General features: G+C 37.9%; 1 long non-coding RNA gene across 1 annotated transcript; it reads left to right on the forward strand.

Annotated features, from left to right (window-relative positions):
- The first annotated feature begins 230 nt into the window (after positions 1-230).
- LOC134478598 (uncharacterized) lies at positions 231-5,206 on the forward strand. Its single transcript, XR_010051349.1, has 3 exons — positions 231-871; positions 3,025-3,168; positions 4,841-5,206. It is a non-coding gene; the product is annotated as an uncharacterized LOC134478598 (long non-coding RNA).
- The last annotated feature ends 10,007 nt before the right edge of the window (positions 5,207-15,213 follow it).

Here is a 15,213-nt window from a genome sequence, read left to right on the forward strand (position 1 = left end):
AAGAAGGCATACCATTTTTAAAAATTATTTAAAATTTGCTATAGAAGGGGCACATGTGAGCTTCTACCTGTAAAAAATTATATTAGTACTTTGATACTTGTTTACAGAATATGTTCAGGGCCCCCATACAGGGGCAAAAAAATCAAGAAAATTCCATAGAGGAGACCTGTCATAGTTTATGTCTGTGTTGCCCAGGCCTCATGAGTTTGCATTGTGCATTTGTGATTGGTTCATTGTCTAGTGCTTGGATTGATGATGTCAGTGCTCCACCCACTTAGGGGTGGAGCCAGGATGTGATGTAATGGCAGGACGAAGGTGTGTCTTGCTCTTTGCTGGTGCCTGCTTGCTGTTGGCAGCCACCATGAACTGCGGCCCAGCCATGCCCGCCTGCCTTGGAGCCAACTAAGTGTGGACTGAAACCTCCCAAAACTGTAAGAATTAAACCTTTCCTTTCCCAACTTGGGCTTCAGGTATTTTATCTCAGCAAGGAGTAAAAAGCAACTAAGACAAGACCATATCTATGACAAATACCCTGCAATCTTAGATGTTCACCAGAATGAGGAGAAAAGGCATTCTAGAAAGATAAGCAGTGTAAGCTAAGGCACAAAATGTGAAAGGCTCAGAGTTTTGGACGTGTTTCAGTGCGTCTCTAACTATCCCTCTTTATCACTGTAGATGAAGAGGGATAAAGTAGATGACACAGAGAGAGGCCAGACTGTACTAGGCTTTATATGTCATATTTCAACAGATATTTTATCTTGTCATAGGCCCCAAAAGTGTTCCAGGAAAACAACTGGCATGATCAGCTTGGCATAGTGGATAACAATTTGAATAAAGCAGAAGTTGAACTATGGCAATCATCCAAGGTTAGGTAAGTATGGCAGGGTAATTATAACAAGAGTCCAGATGCAAAGTGACAATAACCTGATCCATACTAATGGACAGTGAGAAAGGGACTTAAACCAGGAGATATTACAGAGAATTTGGAAGACTTTGTTGTCAATTTCATGGATAGCTTGTGAGAGAAGATCAAAGGAGGGAGGACATAAAATGACTCCCAAATTTTGACTTGGAGGGTGGCAAATAGTGCCCTTAATTTAGAAACAGACTATTTGAGACAGATCATTGTGGTTTATTTTTTTACTGATCTGGGGGTCAACACAAATGACCAATGAGAGTCTCCACTGTGGGTAGCAGAAAGCCAGGGGATGGTGGATGTGACTCAGACCTCTGATTCACACATAGTGGATTTCTGCTTGGCTTTTTAAGAGAGTCAACTGTGACTGCCTTGCTGACTGAAGTACTACAAGGAAAGTAGGATTTTCTACCTTTGCTTTTGGCCACCCACCATTTGAAATCCTCAGGCTTTTACTTTAACCAAATATTTCTAACCTCCGTTAACTTAATGCCAAATTTACATCCTGGCCATTTTCCCCTCTCCTTTTCTGTGTAGGCACTTCAAGTTGTCCAGCAGCCTCTGTTAGGCTGACTGGCCATACTTCCATAAATCTTTGGGATAACATATGAGCAAAGGAAAACAGATATAGGCAATTGTTACTTTTGACACAGTAGATAGAATGCGCTTCATGTTTATATCATTTCTTATTTTCCAAGTCTTATGCTTCACATGGTGGATTCTAAGCATGCAATGGTCTTCTGGAGTTGAGGAGTTTTGCATAAAAAGATCTTCCAGTCTTTTAAAGGGGTTGATAGTAAGGTGATCAACCTTTATTCCAAGGGAGAAATTAACTTTATTATTCTGATCAGGAAACATATCTTCCCTTGGATCCAGAGGGAAACATTGTTTTATCTAGGTTTGTTTAGATGACTGTAAGACAGTTTTATAGATTGGGTAGCTTGTAAAGGACAGAAATTTATTTCTCTGTTCTAGAGGCTGGGAGTTTGTGATCAGGGTGTTGCTGTTGTTAGGTTTTGTTGATGGTCTTCTTCCAAGTTGCAGGATAATGACTTCCTGTTATGGTCTTGCTTGGTGGAAAGGGGATAGAGAGTTCTCTGGGGTATCATTATGAAGGCACTTATCCTACTCAGAAGAGCTCCAACTTCATGGTTTTATCAACTCTCATCTCTCAATGGTCATGTCTTCTAATATTATCACATCAAGAGACTGAAATCTGAACATGAATTTTGAGGGCACACAAATTGCAATTGCAGCTTCTATCTTGTAGGATTGTTCTTTATATTCATACTTTGAAAAGATAACTGAGAAGTATGGGAGAAATGGCGTGGAAAAATTATTTCTCAACAGTAGCTAATTGCCAGTTTCAATTTAGCATTAGTCAGTTTATGATAGTGAAATTAATATTTAATTTTGGAATTAAATTAATAGGGTGTTAAGGTAACTACATTAAGTAGGAAGCCAACTATGAACTTAGAGCACCATGAAAATGATAATATCAAGAAATTTATCAGCTTTTCATCTGTAAGTGTGGTATAAAGTCATTGGAGACAATGAAGCTACCTAGTAGTCATATAAATGAATGAAATGACCATCATGAAGAATAGAAGAAAACTTGGGTATCAACAATGTTTATAGGATTAGAAAAAAATAAGAATAAAGGAGGAATGTAAGAAGGAACGGTCAGAAATAAGAAAGGGAATTAGGAGCGATATATGCATTAGAATTCAAGGGAAGAAAACATTTCAAGAAACGAATTGGCAGTAGTATCAAACACGAGGCTAAAATAGATGAGTGTAGAACTAGAAAAGAGGTAGAGCTCATTCTAGACTGGGGAAAGAAGAGTAAAACTGGAATGTACAGAAATTGCTGCTGGAGGTCAGAGACAAAAAGAATGCTCATCTGGGAACTTCATATTTCTCTGTAAAACATGATCGTCTTTCCAAAGGAAAGACAGTGAGCATAGGAGTGAGCGTGGGAGGACAAGGTGATAAAGAGCAGGTAAAGACAACTAAAGAGCTAAGGTGTTGGGGAGTACATATTGGAACACTTTTCATTTGCAAATTTTACCATACTTTTGTAAATTTGTGCTTTTATTTTTCTTCAAGACTGTGCAGTAAAACAAAGCAACTGTAATAACAAACAAGACAAAGTAAAACAACCAGTCATCAAGATGGAGCTGCAACCTAGTTACTTAGTCTAGACGACTAACCTGGCAATTTTTCATGGTGAAACCGAGGGAAACACGAATGGTGAGTAATGCACACCAGAATTAATGTGGGAGAGAAGGTAATGAAAGCCTTCAGTCATTGGGAGCTCCATGGGGAGTAGGGCAAATTGAGCTGAATTTTCTTTGGCTTCTGATCTGAAGTTTGTCTAGAAAAGGCTTTTCGAGGAAATGAGAGAAACGCCAAGAAGGGATGTGTGCTAACTGTGGGGTAGATAAGCCTTTATATATACTGTACTTGTCCAAATGATGAAGCCGTAGGGACACATTCAAGTCTGTAATTGTAGCCTTATTATCATTTTAAAACATTCACATGGGGTATTTATTGAGCATCAGCCATGTGTGGGCCTCCATGTTGCCCAGAGTCCAAAATTTGGTAGAAATAGTGCCAGTATTTATCAAGTGACTCCAGCAAAAAAAAAAAAAAAAAAAAAAAATCTGATCTTTACTTTTTCCGCTATATACCACCAAACCCATATCCAAATATCCAGACTCTTTTAATGTTATCAGAAGAGATCAGACATTAGGCTGATATCCTTCATGTCCACGCCAATGAGTTTAAAAACAATCTTGCATTAATGGAACAGAAATTAGGATGAACAAAACTTTTGTTGTCTGTGTCCATGATATTCACTTGGTTCCTCAGGTTATAAGCTAAAGGGATGGGGGTTATATACCATGGGTGCAGCTCCTGGATTTCCTACTGTGTATATGTATGTATACCTCAGGTACCTGGAGCACGGGAAAGACTATGTATATCGTAGTAGTACCTGAGCAGCTGAAGCTCCTGGGAATCTTGCTAAAGGCAGATGCATAGACTTGGGATGAAGCAGGAGAATTTATATTCTAGCAAGCTCTCTGATGATGTTTACAGTGATGGTCTAAGGACCAAATACTTTGAGTAGGATGGTGTTACATTACCTAGACTACTACATAGACTACTAATGGGGTTAAAAATATATATATGTATGTAAGCCAGTAGTTACAACATCAGAAAGAAACAATACAGCCAGGTATGGTGGTGGATACCTGTAATCCTACCAGTCAAGAGACTGAAACAGGATGATTGCTTTGAGTTTGAGACCAGCATGGGTTGCATTGTAAATTCAAGGCCTATCTGGAATGCATAAAAGACTATGTCTCAAAGAAACAAAAATGAAAGCATAAAATAAATAATAAATGACAGTATTCAGGAAATATTTTCCTTATCTTTTGAGAAGATTCACATTTTTTAGTTACTCAATAGTCTTCATATTGACTGTGCCCGCTTAGCATTCTCTGTAATGAGTATTCAGCAATTAAAAATAGCCACAGTATTTACTAGTGAGAGATTTGTGATGAGGTCATTTGTGCTTGATAAATGTATCCTTGGGAATGTACAAAAGTTTGTTTTTAATGTAACGATCCTTGTGAAGGAACTGGATAATTTCTTGAGAAAGTAAAGGTTTTTCTTTCTTTCCTTTTTTGCAGTCAGAATGGCAATAGTAATTTTGGTGATCCATCTATTGAGATTTATTAAACTGCTTGTGAATTTAGCCATCTGAGGAATATAATGGTTCCTTATTTAGCATCTACTTCCTCTTTTTAACTATCATAAACTCACTTTTGTAACCGTATAATCCCATGTCATAGAGCTGTGTGCCTAGGGACCATGACAGCCTGTTCTAACAGTGAGTCTGATTTTTTATTTTTTGCAGGGGGAATTCCATTTCTTTTGCAAGTGATGGCTTAGGAATGAGATGTGAAAGCTTCCAGGGGACTTCTAGGATGCATTGTCTCTGTTCCTATGAGAAAGTCATCATCTACAGCCAGCCTGAGATTAAAGTTGCCAACAGTGGAAAGATGAATGGAATTGATGACATCTTTAGCTTTTGACTTAATCAAACCTATAACCTTACCTACTTCTAGACTTTTTGTCATGTGCAATAAGTTACTTTATCTTTATTACTTTGGTTTGAGTTCTCCATTACCTGCAATTGAAAACATCTTTCTTCTTTCTTTATGCTAAGTAAAGTTGCAAAGAAGGATCATAATGTATTGGAAACTTATAAACTATTTTATTAATGCCATATAAACTCAGTTTAGTTACATTGCAATAATCAATTCCATTGATTCTCTGCTAAGTTAATATATAGATTCCTTTTTAAATGCATACTTTGAAATATTATCATTTAAAGCTTAATTTTCAAATTATATTCATAAATTTTAGAGCTGAGTAAGCATTCTAAAATATTTTTTTCCATTTTGTGAAATTTTTGAGCGTCTGATGAGTAGTTCCATCTTATTTGTGGATATGTCTACTGTTATCAGGTACATCTGAGAAAACAAGTTGAAGCAACATACATAGTATAGCTCACTGGTAGAACATTTACCTCACATGTGCAAGGCCCTGGGTTGGATCTCCAAGACAGCTAAAGAAAAACGAAGAAAAAGTCACCATGAATTCTTTTTGCATATTAAGCACACATCACCTGAGTGGAAGCTGTGCACACACGAAAAACCAAAGCCCACACTGCAGTTCAAGATGATGCTGTGCTTTTCACATTGGCTTCTCCCAAAAGTAAACAGTCTTAATTTGTTGGCTATTTTTTGTTAAAACTCTGTTTGTGTGTATTGCAAGACATTAATCTGAACATCTGCACTGCTGGGTACGATGCTATATGAAGCTCAGGGATAAAGAATGGCTTCTTTATGATACCACGAGGCAAAACCCTAGTGAGAACCATTTATTATAGAAGCCTCCTATGTGTGGTAGGTGACAGTGGAGGTCTGGAGAAATTCTTGCAAACATTTTCAAATATAGTGTTACTGGTAATTGGCAAGAGAAGAATTGACTAGGGAGTGTTGAACCAGAAAGAAGAGTAAAATGCAAAATGATAGTGAAAGAGAAGGAAAATGTCCCTATGTCCTAGTCTACCAACTTGTGCATTAAGAAAGTATATAATTCCCTTGGCCGGCTCTCAAGCTGACATATCCTACATGGAAGACAAAGGTTTTATTGTGCACAAACCACTGCATTACTTAAGTCTCCTTTGCCAATAGAGAATGCATGCAAGGGACTAACTCACATCAGTTTGGAATTTAATTAAACCACTCAGTGCTGGCCTGCAGAAGCTGAGAATAAAATTTATTGGGGGAAAATATACATGTGGACAAGTTTTACATGAGGCTTTTACATCCCATGCTTAATGTCAAATGCAAGGCTGTCATTTATAATTTTTGCACATTGGGCAAAGATACTGTATCTGATTCAAGGGGTGAATGAGTGGGATCTACAGTCAAAGCCAACAACACTGGCTATCAAAGCCAGCCAAATCTCTGACTATGGGCTACATTTGCTAGGGATAAGGGGATACATTTTTTACTTCCTGTAAGGACATTTCCCCTCTCTCTTTCTCTCTCTCTCTCTCTCTCTCTCTCTCTCTCTCTCTCTCTCTCTGTCTCTCTCTGTCTCTCCCTCTCTCTCTCTTCTCTCTCTCTCCCTCTCTCTCTCTCCCCATGGTTTTGTAGTCTCTCTGTGACCAATGTTGATCTCAAACTCACAGTCCTCCTGCCCCAGCCCCCATCCCTCTCCAGCGGTTGCAACTCTAGAGACATGCCACAACCCCTGGCTCCAGAAATCTGCTTTCTTTAAGCTGTGTGCAATCTTGGTAGGGGAGTAGAGGTGCATCTTTCAGTAATTTACCAAAGTGCAAAACATTTAAAAAAAAATTTACCCATGGTGTTGAGATGATTTTTGTAATTTGTCTACACAGAGAGCACACTTTTTCCTTATTTAGAGAGCACACCTTTAACCTATTTGGCACAAAGGCCTATGCAAGCTAGCAGCTGCCTAGTTCACGATGTATTATTGAGCCTCTGCTCCTAAAAGGCCAAAACAGAGGGCAACTAACCATTCAGGTACCATCTGTAGGCAAATTGCTCTTCTGCCTTGAGAACTTTGATTCTTAGGGTACATTGGGTAATCATAATATTCTAGGAACTGGCCTAGCTAATATTCTAGAAACTGGTGACAGGGGAGTGGGTGGCAGGAGGGAAGAACACGTGGAATCTGTAACCCTACCCTTCTGCTGCCACCCAGTGTTCCCTTGCTGGTTTTAGGAATGTAAAGTGAGGAGAGTTCATGGGGAACATTTTTTCTTTTTATTGCACATGGACTATTGCAAGTTTATGAAAGACCAGAGAGGCAGTGAAAACAAAGCCATTGAAAGCACAAGCAAATCACAAACATAGTTTCTTTTCTCCTTCCACCTCTTTCTTCTTAAAGTTTTAACAGGAGTGATTGTAATGCAGTCTAAATTATAGCCACACCCAGCTGGGGACAACAGTCATCGTCACTGTTCCCAAGAGATGACAAGACTAATCTCTTGGCAGCTACAATTATAAATAAAAGAGTTTAAAAACTCATTTATTTATTATCTTGCTTTGTCAATATTAATAGAAAAACATGTTCCTCAAATAATTCTGTTCTTCACCATAGTGATCAATTTGTTTATTTACCCAGTTGTTTGCCTCCCCTTTTCTTGACAGTTCCAGCTCACTGAGGAATGTTCCTCCTTGTTGCGTTGGTATTGTGCTTGGCATTGCCACTGTCTTTGGCCAATCACCTTTAACTGTTGTGATGAAATATATTAAATTTTTTGTGATGGCATTCCTTTTCATCTGCCATGCGGCCTGCATGTGCCAGACAGAGACTGCTTCTCCAGCTTGGGTCTGAGAAGGAGAAGACAGGCGGAGTGGAGTTACAGCCTACCTGTACCTGCATGTAACATGAGTGCTAAATAAAGCCTTTACTTTATAAACCCCAGAGACTGGGAGATCATTTGTTATTATAGCAAAGCTGACTAATACAGAAATTAGTAACAAAAGTGGAATATTGCATAAGAAAAACCCTAAAAGATGCAGCAATGACTCCTTAAAATTTTTTTTTATTATTTTGAAGGTAGTAAAATACAAGAGAACAAGACAGGTCAAAGCCAATTGAGACAGTGCAGTGGAATTGGTACAGAACTTCACAGCAGGTTACGGGACAACAGCAATAGGCACAATAGTGTATCTCGTTATGTTCACAATAGTTGTTCGTTCAACCAGGCATAGCAAAATCAAATGAAATACAGAATATTTTAGAACTTATCAAAACAGAATATTGATTACAGCATACGATTAATCACAACAAAGCAAAGTGATAACATTTGCCTTCAAAGAGATGGTAGAAAGAACCCCCCCCCCCATTTGCTATATTGCATATGGTCAACCTCCCGAGAGATGCTCAGACTTCTGGCTCCCATTTGCGGGGGAGGGAATGGGATGTTTGAATCTCAGCCTCAGCACTAGTGGGCTCACTGCAACTTGATTTCCCAGAGCCCTAAGTTCAACATGGCGCGGATCTCAGGGACACTGGGTGGTTCTCCCTCTGGGGCACCCACCAGTTGCTGGAGTCACAGCTGCTTGAGCGAGGTGAGCTGGTTGCTTGGCTTCCCGAACCCTAAGTTCCAACATGGCATGGATCTTGGGAGACACTAGTTGGTTTTCTTCAGCATTGACTTTTGATCCGTAGTTTATTTAAAGACTGTAAAAATGGCAAATTTGTGCTATACATGTGTTTGTTATAAATGCTGTGCACAATAGTTTGGAGGTAGAAAATATATTTTATGTACTTGCGATTTTAAGTTATGATGTGGTAAAGCAGAATGTCAGAATGGTGTGTGTATGGTGAGGGGATGAATTACTATTTAAGACAAAAGCAAAGCTATGGCATCCCCACATCTCTATAGATAAGATGCTACCTTCGAAAGATACTTAGCCACAAGGGAGGATGTATTCTCCAGTGGCCTCTTTAGACATACAAGAAGAACGATGCAAAAGAAATGCCCTCCTGAAGGCAACAGCCAAGAACCATGGAGAAAGATGTGCTGGAAAATTACTTCTAGGGGAGCAGAAGTCAGGTTCTATCAGAGTGTTCGCTTGGCACCAGAAGAAATTTTCAAACTTATGCACAATTTAAAATTGCTATTGATGCCCTCTGTGGTTCCTCCCCTTCCTGAAGAGTGTTTGTTACTGTCATCTTGCTCCTGAGCCACTATCATGCATTCCTTGATCAGGTATCTTTTGTGTTTCAATCTGTGTTCAGATCTAAAGCAGACACTATCAGACAATTTTGATTGCAAGGCTGTTCTTATTATTGCATGGAATTTCACCTATGGAGAAGAAGGAAGCAACTCTTCATGGGTCCCAGGGTAGATTGTAGCAGATTGCATTACTGTCCTTTTCCTCAAAGAAGGTTATTCATCCTCATCCAGTACCAAGAGATTTTCATCAAATCTCCTCGCTTTACCTTGCTGCCATAAGAGGAGCATATTTTATGGGAATAAGCCAAGACCACCCAAATGAGTACAAACCAGAGACTATTTATTTGGAGTTTGCTATATAGCAAGGGAATCAACCACCATGACTTGCACTTGTCAGCGATTCAGAGGCAGGGAGAGGAGTGGGAAAAAATAGGGGAGGCTCCAGGACAACTCTGATTGGCGGATGTTGGCAGGAGGAAACTGGAGGTTGGTCACGAAAGTGGAGCATCTTATGTGGTTGGTTTGGAAAGCCTATTTTGCTTTCTCTGGTTGATCTTGAGTTGGAAATAGGAGCAAAAAAACTGGGAAGCTGGCAGTCATTGATGAAGCCCTAACTGTTCTGGGCTGATTGCCGAGGAGGCTGTGGTCTGGGCTGGCCGGTTGCTGCAGAGCATGTGAGTCAGAGTTCTATTGCATAGATCTGGCCATTATCCACTTGTACATTCAGTCTTTCTAATTCTCTGACTAGGTGACATAGAGTTTAGCAATAGGACACCTTTAGCTAGCAGGACGTGAGAGGACAGGGTATGTACTGATCCACCTTGAGAGAAAAGGTTTAGGAGCCTTTGTGTGCTTGATTCTGGTCCTCCTTTTCATCTACCATGAGAATGGCATGTCCTTCAAACAGCTGCCTCTTCAGCCTGGGTCCTAGAAAGTGAAGACACATGAAAATGAAAGCAGAGCCACAGTCTACCCTCTGCCAAAGACACAGCCGCAGCTGTCTAGGGCCCCATGAAATATCTGTGCAAACAGACCTTTATTTGTAGGATCTGAGGTGCAGTTTTGCTGCTACAAAGCTTACTAGTACAGCACACTGGCATGTGTTAGAGAGATTCTGGCACCGTGATGGTACTCCTTTAAAGAAAACTTGAGAAAAGGGGTAAAGTTAAGTCTTTCTACATATTGAGGAACAATTTACCTTCACCAACAATAGCAGTAACACTAATATTGATATTATGCCTAGCAGATATTTATACCTGCATGTTTGTGAAATCTTCATGTAATCCTATGAAGAAAATATTATTTACCAGAATTCCTCTTAAAAGGGGAAATTTTAAAAAAATTTTATTTAAAGAGGGTAAAGTTAAATATAACAAAACAGATCAGAAGAAAACAATGTGAGAGACACAGATTTCAAAGCAAGACAACAGGAGATCTTCACTGTCTATCATATTGTATCTTGTTTGCTTCCAAATAGTTGTCCACATCTTCATATACAATGAATTCATACAAAACAAAGTGGTACTAAATTGATCAGAACAGGATGATGAAGGCATTTTAGGTCTTCAAAACCAAACAATAGGAAAGTCAACAATGGCTGCCATAATGTCTCTCGTTCTCTTCAAAATAGCTGTCTGTACCTTCATGTATTTGAACTTAAACAATACAAAACAGACTAAACTCACTCTGAACAAAGAATAATAGTAATTCTGGATTTCACATCATGATGCTAAGGAATCAGCACTGGGTACCTTAGTGTCTCTTTTTCCTCAAAGTACCTGTATCTTTCATTGAGCATTATAAAATTGATTTTCATTAAACTGTTTAGGCAAAGTTCTATGCATGAAAGAGTCTTTACATATATACCTATCATTTCTGTATTAGAGGGAAAAACAAAACAAAACAAAGCAAATTCCTAGAAAAACACAAAACAAAAAAGACAAACAATAGCAAAGAGCCCAGAACACTGGCAATATAGGCCTTCAAAACATGGTGATATGAGCATAACTAGGGTTGTTATTTTACCTAATGATCTCCAAGAGTTCCTCAGATCACCATAAAATAATGTGCGCAATTGTTCCAATCCTATGAATGATAACTATTTTGTTCCAAGAACTTATAAAATTTGTAGTGCAATCATCTTAGCTATCCTAATTGTGTTTATATAATTTTAGATATTTTTTCTTTTCCTTCCTTTTTCTTTTCCCTCATTTTTCCTGAGATATTATTTTTTTCCCTTTAAGCAGATTCTTATCCTTTCAACTGTATTTATTGAGTTTTTTGGTATGTTATGTACTCTTACCATTTCTTACATTAGGAAGACTGTATGGTATTTACACATGTGAGTCTGATTTACTTCCCTTATGAGTATGGTCTTGAGTTGCATCCATTTACTTATAAATATCTCAGTGTGATCATTCTTTATTACTGAGTAGTACTCCATTGTATAAAAATACCACATCTTTTTTAGCCATTCCTCAGTTGATGGACACTTCGGTTGTTTCCAAGATCTGGCTCTTACAAATTGTGCTGCTATAAACATGGGTGCACAAATATCACTGTGGTATGGTATTTTCAGTTCTTCTGGGAATATACCTAGAAGTGGAATAGCTGGGTCAAATGGGACTTCCAAGCCCAGCTTTTTGACCTCCAGACTGACCTCCACAGTGGTTGCACCAGTCTACACTCCCACCAACAGTGCAGGAGAGTTCCTTTTTAAAGGGAAAATAATTTTACTAGGAAAATACATTGAAAAGGTGAAACAGTGAGAGAATGTTGGTGTGGAGATAATTACTCTTAGGAAGTGAAAGTAAGTGTTTTGTGGAACCAACGAGTTGTTGAAGACCACGACTCTCAATATAATTTCCCTAAGACACCGTCCCTCAAATCTCAAATGCATTTGTTCAATTTATGCAATGTTTGTTTCAGGAAACTGAAAATGGTCTGGGCTTCCTTCCAAAATGATATGCTAAGGCAGGTTGACAGGTGCAGAAACATAAAAATAGAACCATAAAGAACTGTGTTCCTGGAAGTCACAGAGAAGTTGTGGGAAGGGCTTTTGATTGTCACAGACCTGAGAATCGGGCCAAGTTCAATCAAGTTTCTTAAGTGAGTTCTTCATTAAGGACAACTTGTATTCATAAAAAACTATAAATAAACATCATTCCTACTTTACTAATGAGAATGTTGAGATGTCAAGAGCTGAGGTGAAGGGTTGCTCTGAATTTTTCCAAAAGTTATGTTCTTTCTTTTTTGTTACTGTGGCTTAAACCAAATTTAAATATTGAAAATACATTTATAAGTCTCACAACAGTTTCTTTTTTCTTTGTGGAAATGTTTTACTTGTATTATTTACTTATTTTTGTTGGTACATATTTGCCATATGTAATGATCACATTCATTATAGGGAATTTATACCTGTACTTCGTCTTTTTTCCCATTATCCCCTTTTCCCTTCAACTCCTTTTCCTCTCCCCACTTACACAAGTTTGTTTCCACTTTTTTCTCTTTTTAAAAATTTCTTTTCCTTTCCTCCTCCTCTTATTTGTTCCCTTCTCAGGTGAACATGGTTCTCCTACTTTCCAATATCTCTTTTCCATTTTGCTCCTTATTTACTCCTTGGGCTTCTCACAAAAGAGAAACAATGCAATATTTAAACTTGTGTGTCTGATTTACTTCACTTAAAATTATGATCTCAAGGTGCATTTATTCACTCAAAAAAGCCTCAAGTCTATCCTACTTTATGGCAGAGTAGTACTCTATTGTTTATACATACCATATTTTCTCTGTTATTACTTCTGTGAGCAGGTATTTTGTGTCCTTTGTGATATCTTCTGATTTTTCATTGATTTCAGTTAATCTTATATTAACTGCCTTTGCATCATCTAGCAGTTGTTGGATTTTTATGGTCCCTTGATACTTTTAAGAAGTCTTTCATTTGATGATCACCAACCCCAACCCTTTCTTCTAGATATGATATTCTATTTTCATATTGATTGACTCTGCTGTGTACACTTTCAATAGAATTTTTAATCTCCTGGATTTCTATTTGAGTTTGTTTTATGAAATTATTTATTTTCTGTACTGGGAATTCATCATTTTCATGTCTTTCCTAAGTACCTCTATTTTTTTTAAAAAAATGTATTTACTTTAGATTTGGATCCTATTGCCTCAACTTCTCAAATGCTGGGATTATAAGCATGCACCCCCATGCCTAGCTTCTGGCCTAAATGTCAGTCGCTCTGAAAATAGTCCCAGAGATACATGCAGAAGTGCTTTTCTGCATCTCTCAGTCAGGTCAGCAATCCAAATTAACCATCACAATCAGGAAATACACAGAAACAAAGACTACATCAGTGGTGACCAGAAGGTGAGGGAAATGGAGATGCATAGTTCAGAGGGTGCATATTCATAGATGTACAGTATGATGGAATTTTGAGGTCAAAATATACACTGTAAGCTGGACTTCAGTTAATAGCTTGTATTGTGTATTTCTAAAAGTATATTTTAAGTGCTTTCACCAGAAAAAAGAAAAGAAAAGAAAAGAAAAAGAGATAACTATGGAAGGTGAGGGGTGTATTAGTTTGTTTACTTGTAGTTGTCATTTTAATATATATTACATGTTTGTATGTCAAAACATCATGTTGTTAATCTTAAACATTTAAAATAAAAACATTTTTAAAAGATTAGTGGAGATGGGGCTGGGGATTTAGCTCAGCGGCATAAGCACCTGCATTGAAAGCAGGTAGCCGTGAATTCGATCCCTGGTACCGATAAAAACGAAAAAGACAAAAAAAAAAAAAAAAGAAAAAGATTAGTGGAGTCAAGTAATTAACTGTTAATTTGCTTGTTTGTAATTACTTAACAAACAGTGCTGAGAAAATTGGTAGTTCATATACAAAAAGCAAAATTCCACAGAATATCTACCAAAATAAATCTCGGATTTATTATAGTTGTAAAAATGAAAAAGCTAAAAGGTTTTTAAAAAAAGATATACTCTCCTTATGAATTGATTTCTAAAATAAGATGCAAGAAGTATGGACAATAAGCAAAGTAATAGATCTATAAATTCATTAATATGAAAATTTATATAGAGAAAAATAACATGAGTAAAGTGAGAAGGCCATGCCATTAGCTAGACATTATTTGCAATTGCTAAGACTTAGTATCCAGAATAAAGAATTAATATAAACCAATAAAAAGATAAGTAAGTAATTCAACAGAAAAAATGAGTGGGTTATGTGGCCCACCTATAACTTTGACCCTGCCTGGCAAGTTACTAAAAAAAGAAAACTGAGTAATAATAAAAATGAGCAGGGAAATGGTAGGAAATGGTAAATTAAAATCAGATCCTTTTGCACACCAATTATTTTAGTAAAGATTAAAAGTTCATAATCAAAACTTTTGGTAAATTTTCTGATGGGAATACACATTGCCACAATAATTAGAACAACTGAGCAATACTAGTTAACTTCAAAATGTGCATACCCTGTGACCCAACTTTCACACTCCTGGGGACGTGTTCATGTGTATACTCTGTATTGGTTGGGTTAGTGATAAATAGAATCTATTGTAGCTTGTTATTAGAATTTATTTAATGGCTTTAGAATGACTGAAATGGCTGTAAACTGTAGGTTGTTTTCAGGAATGATTCTCCAGAGTCGTAGGACTGGGCCCACAGAGGAGCTGCTGTCTCACTGTGATCAGAAAGCCTCTGGCTACAGAACCACATTATCACTGCCACGATCAGTCAGTTGTCAGACCAGGTAAGGGCATAACTATGAAACTGCCAGTCCAAAAGCCGTTGCTACTCCTCCTGAATCCAGTGACACATAAACAAAACTGAAATCTGCCCTGGCTTTCCAGGCCTGTGAGGCTTGGCGCCAGTCACTGGGACAGGCAGGCACTAATGTGGTGGCTCTGCTTGCTCCCAGAGAACAAAGAGGCAGCAGAAGTGCAGTTTCTGCCTCGTTCTATTTCCCAACTCTTCCTGAGATCATTTG

This window comes from Cavia porcellus, unplaced genomic scaffold (genome assembly GCF_034190915.1).
Source record: "Cavia porcellus strain 051 isolate PalLab524CR breed Dunkin Hartley unplaced genomic scaffold, mCavPor4.1 scaffold_14, whole genome shotgun sequence".
Lineage (NCBI taxonomy): Eukaryota > Metazoa > Chordata > Mammalia > Rodentia > Caviidae > Cavia > Cavia porcellus.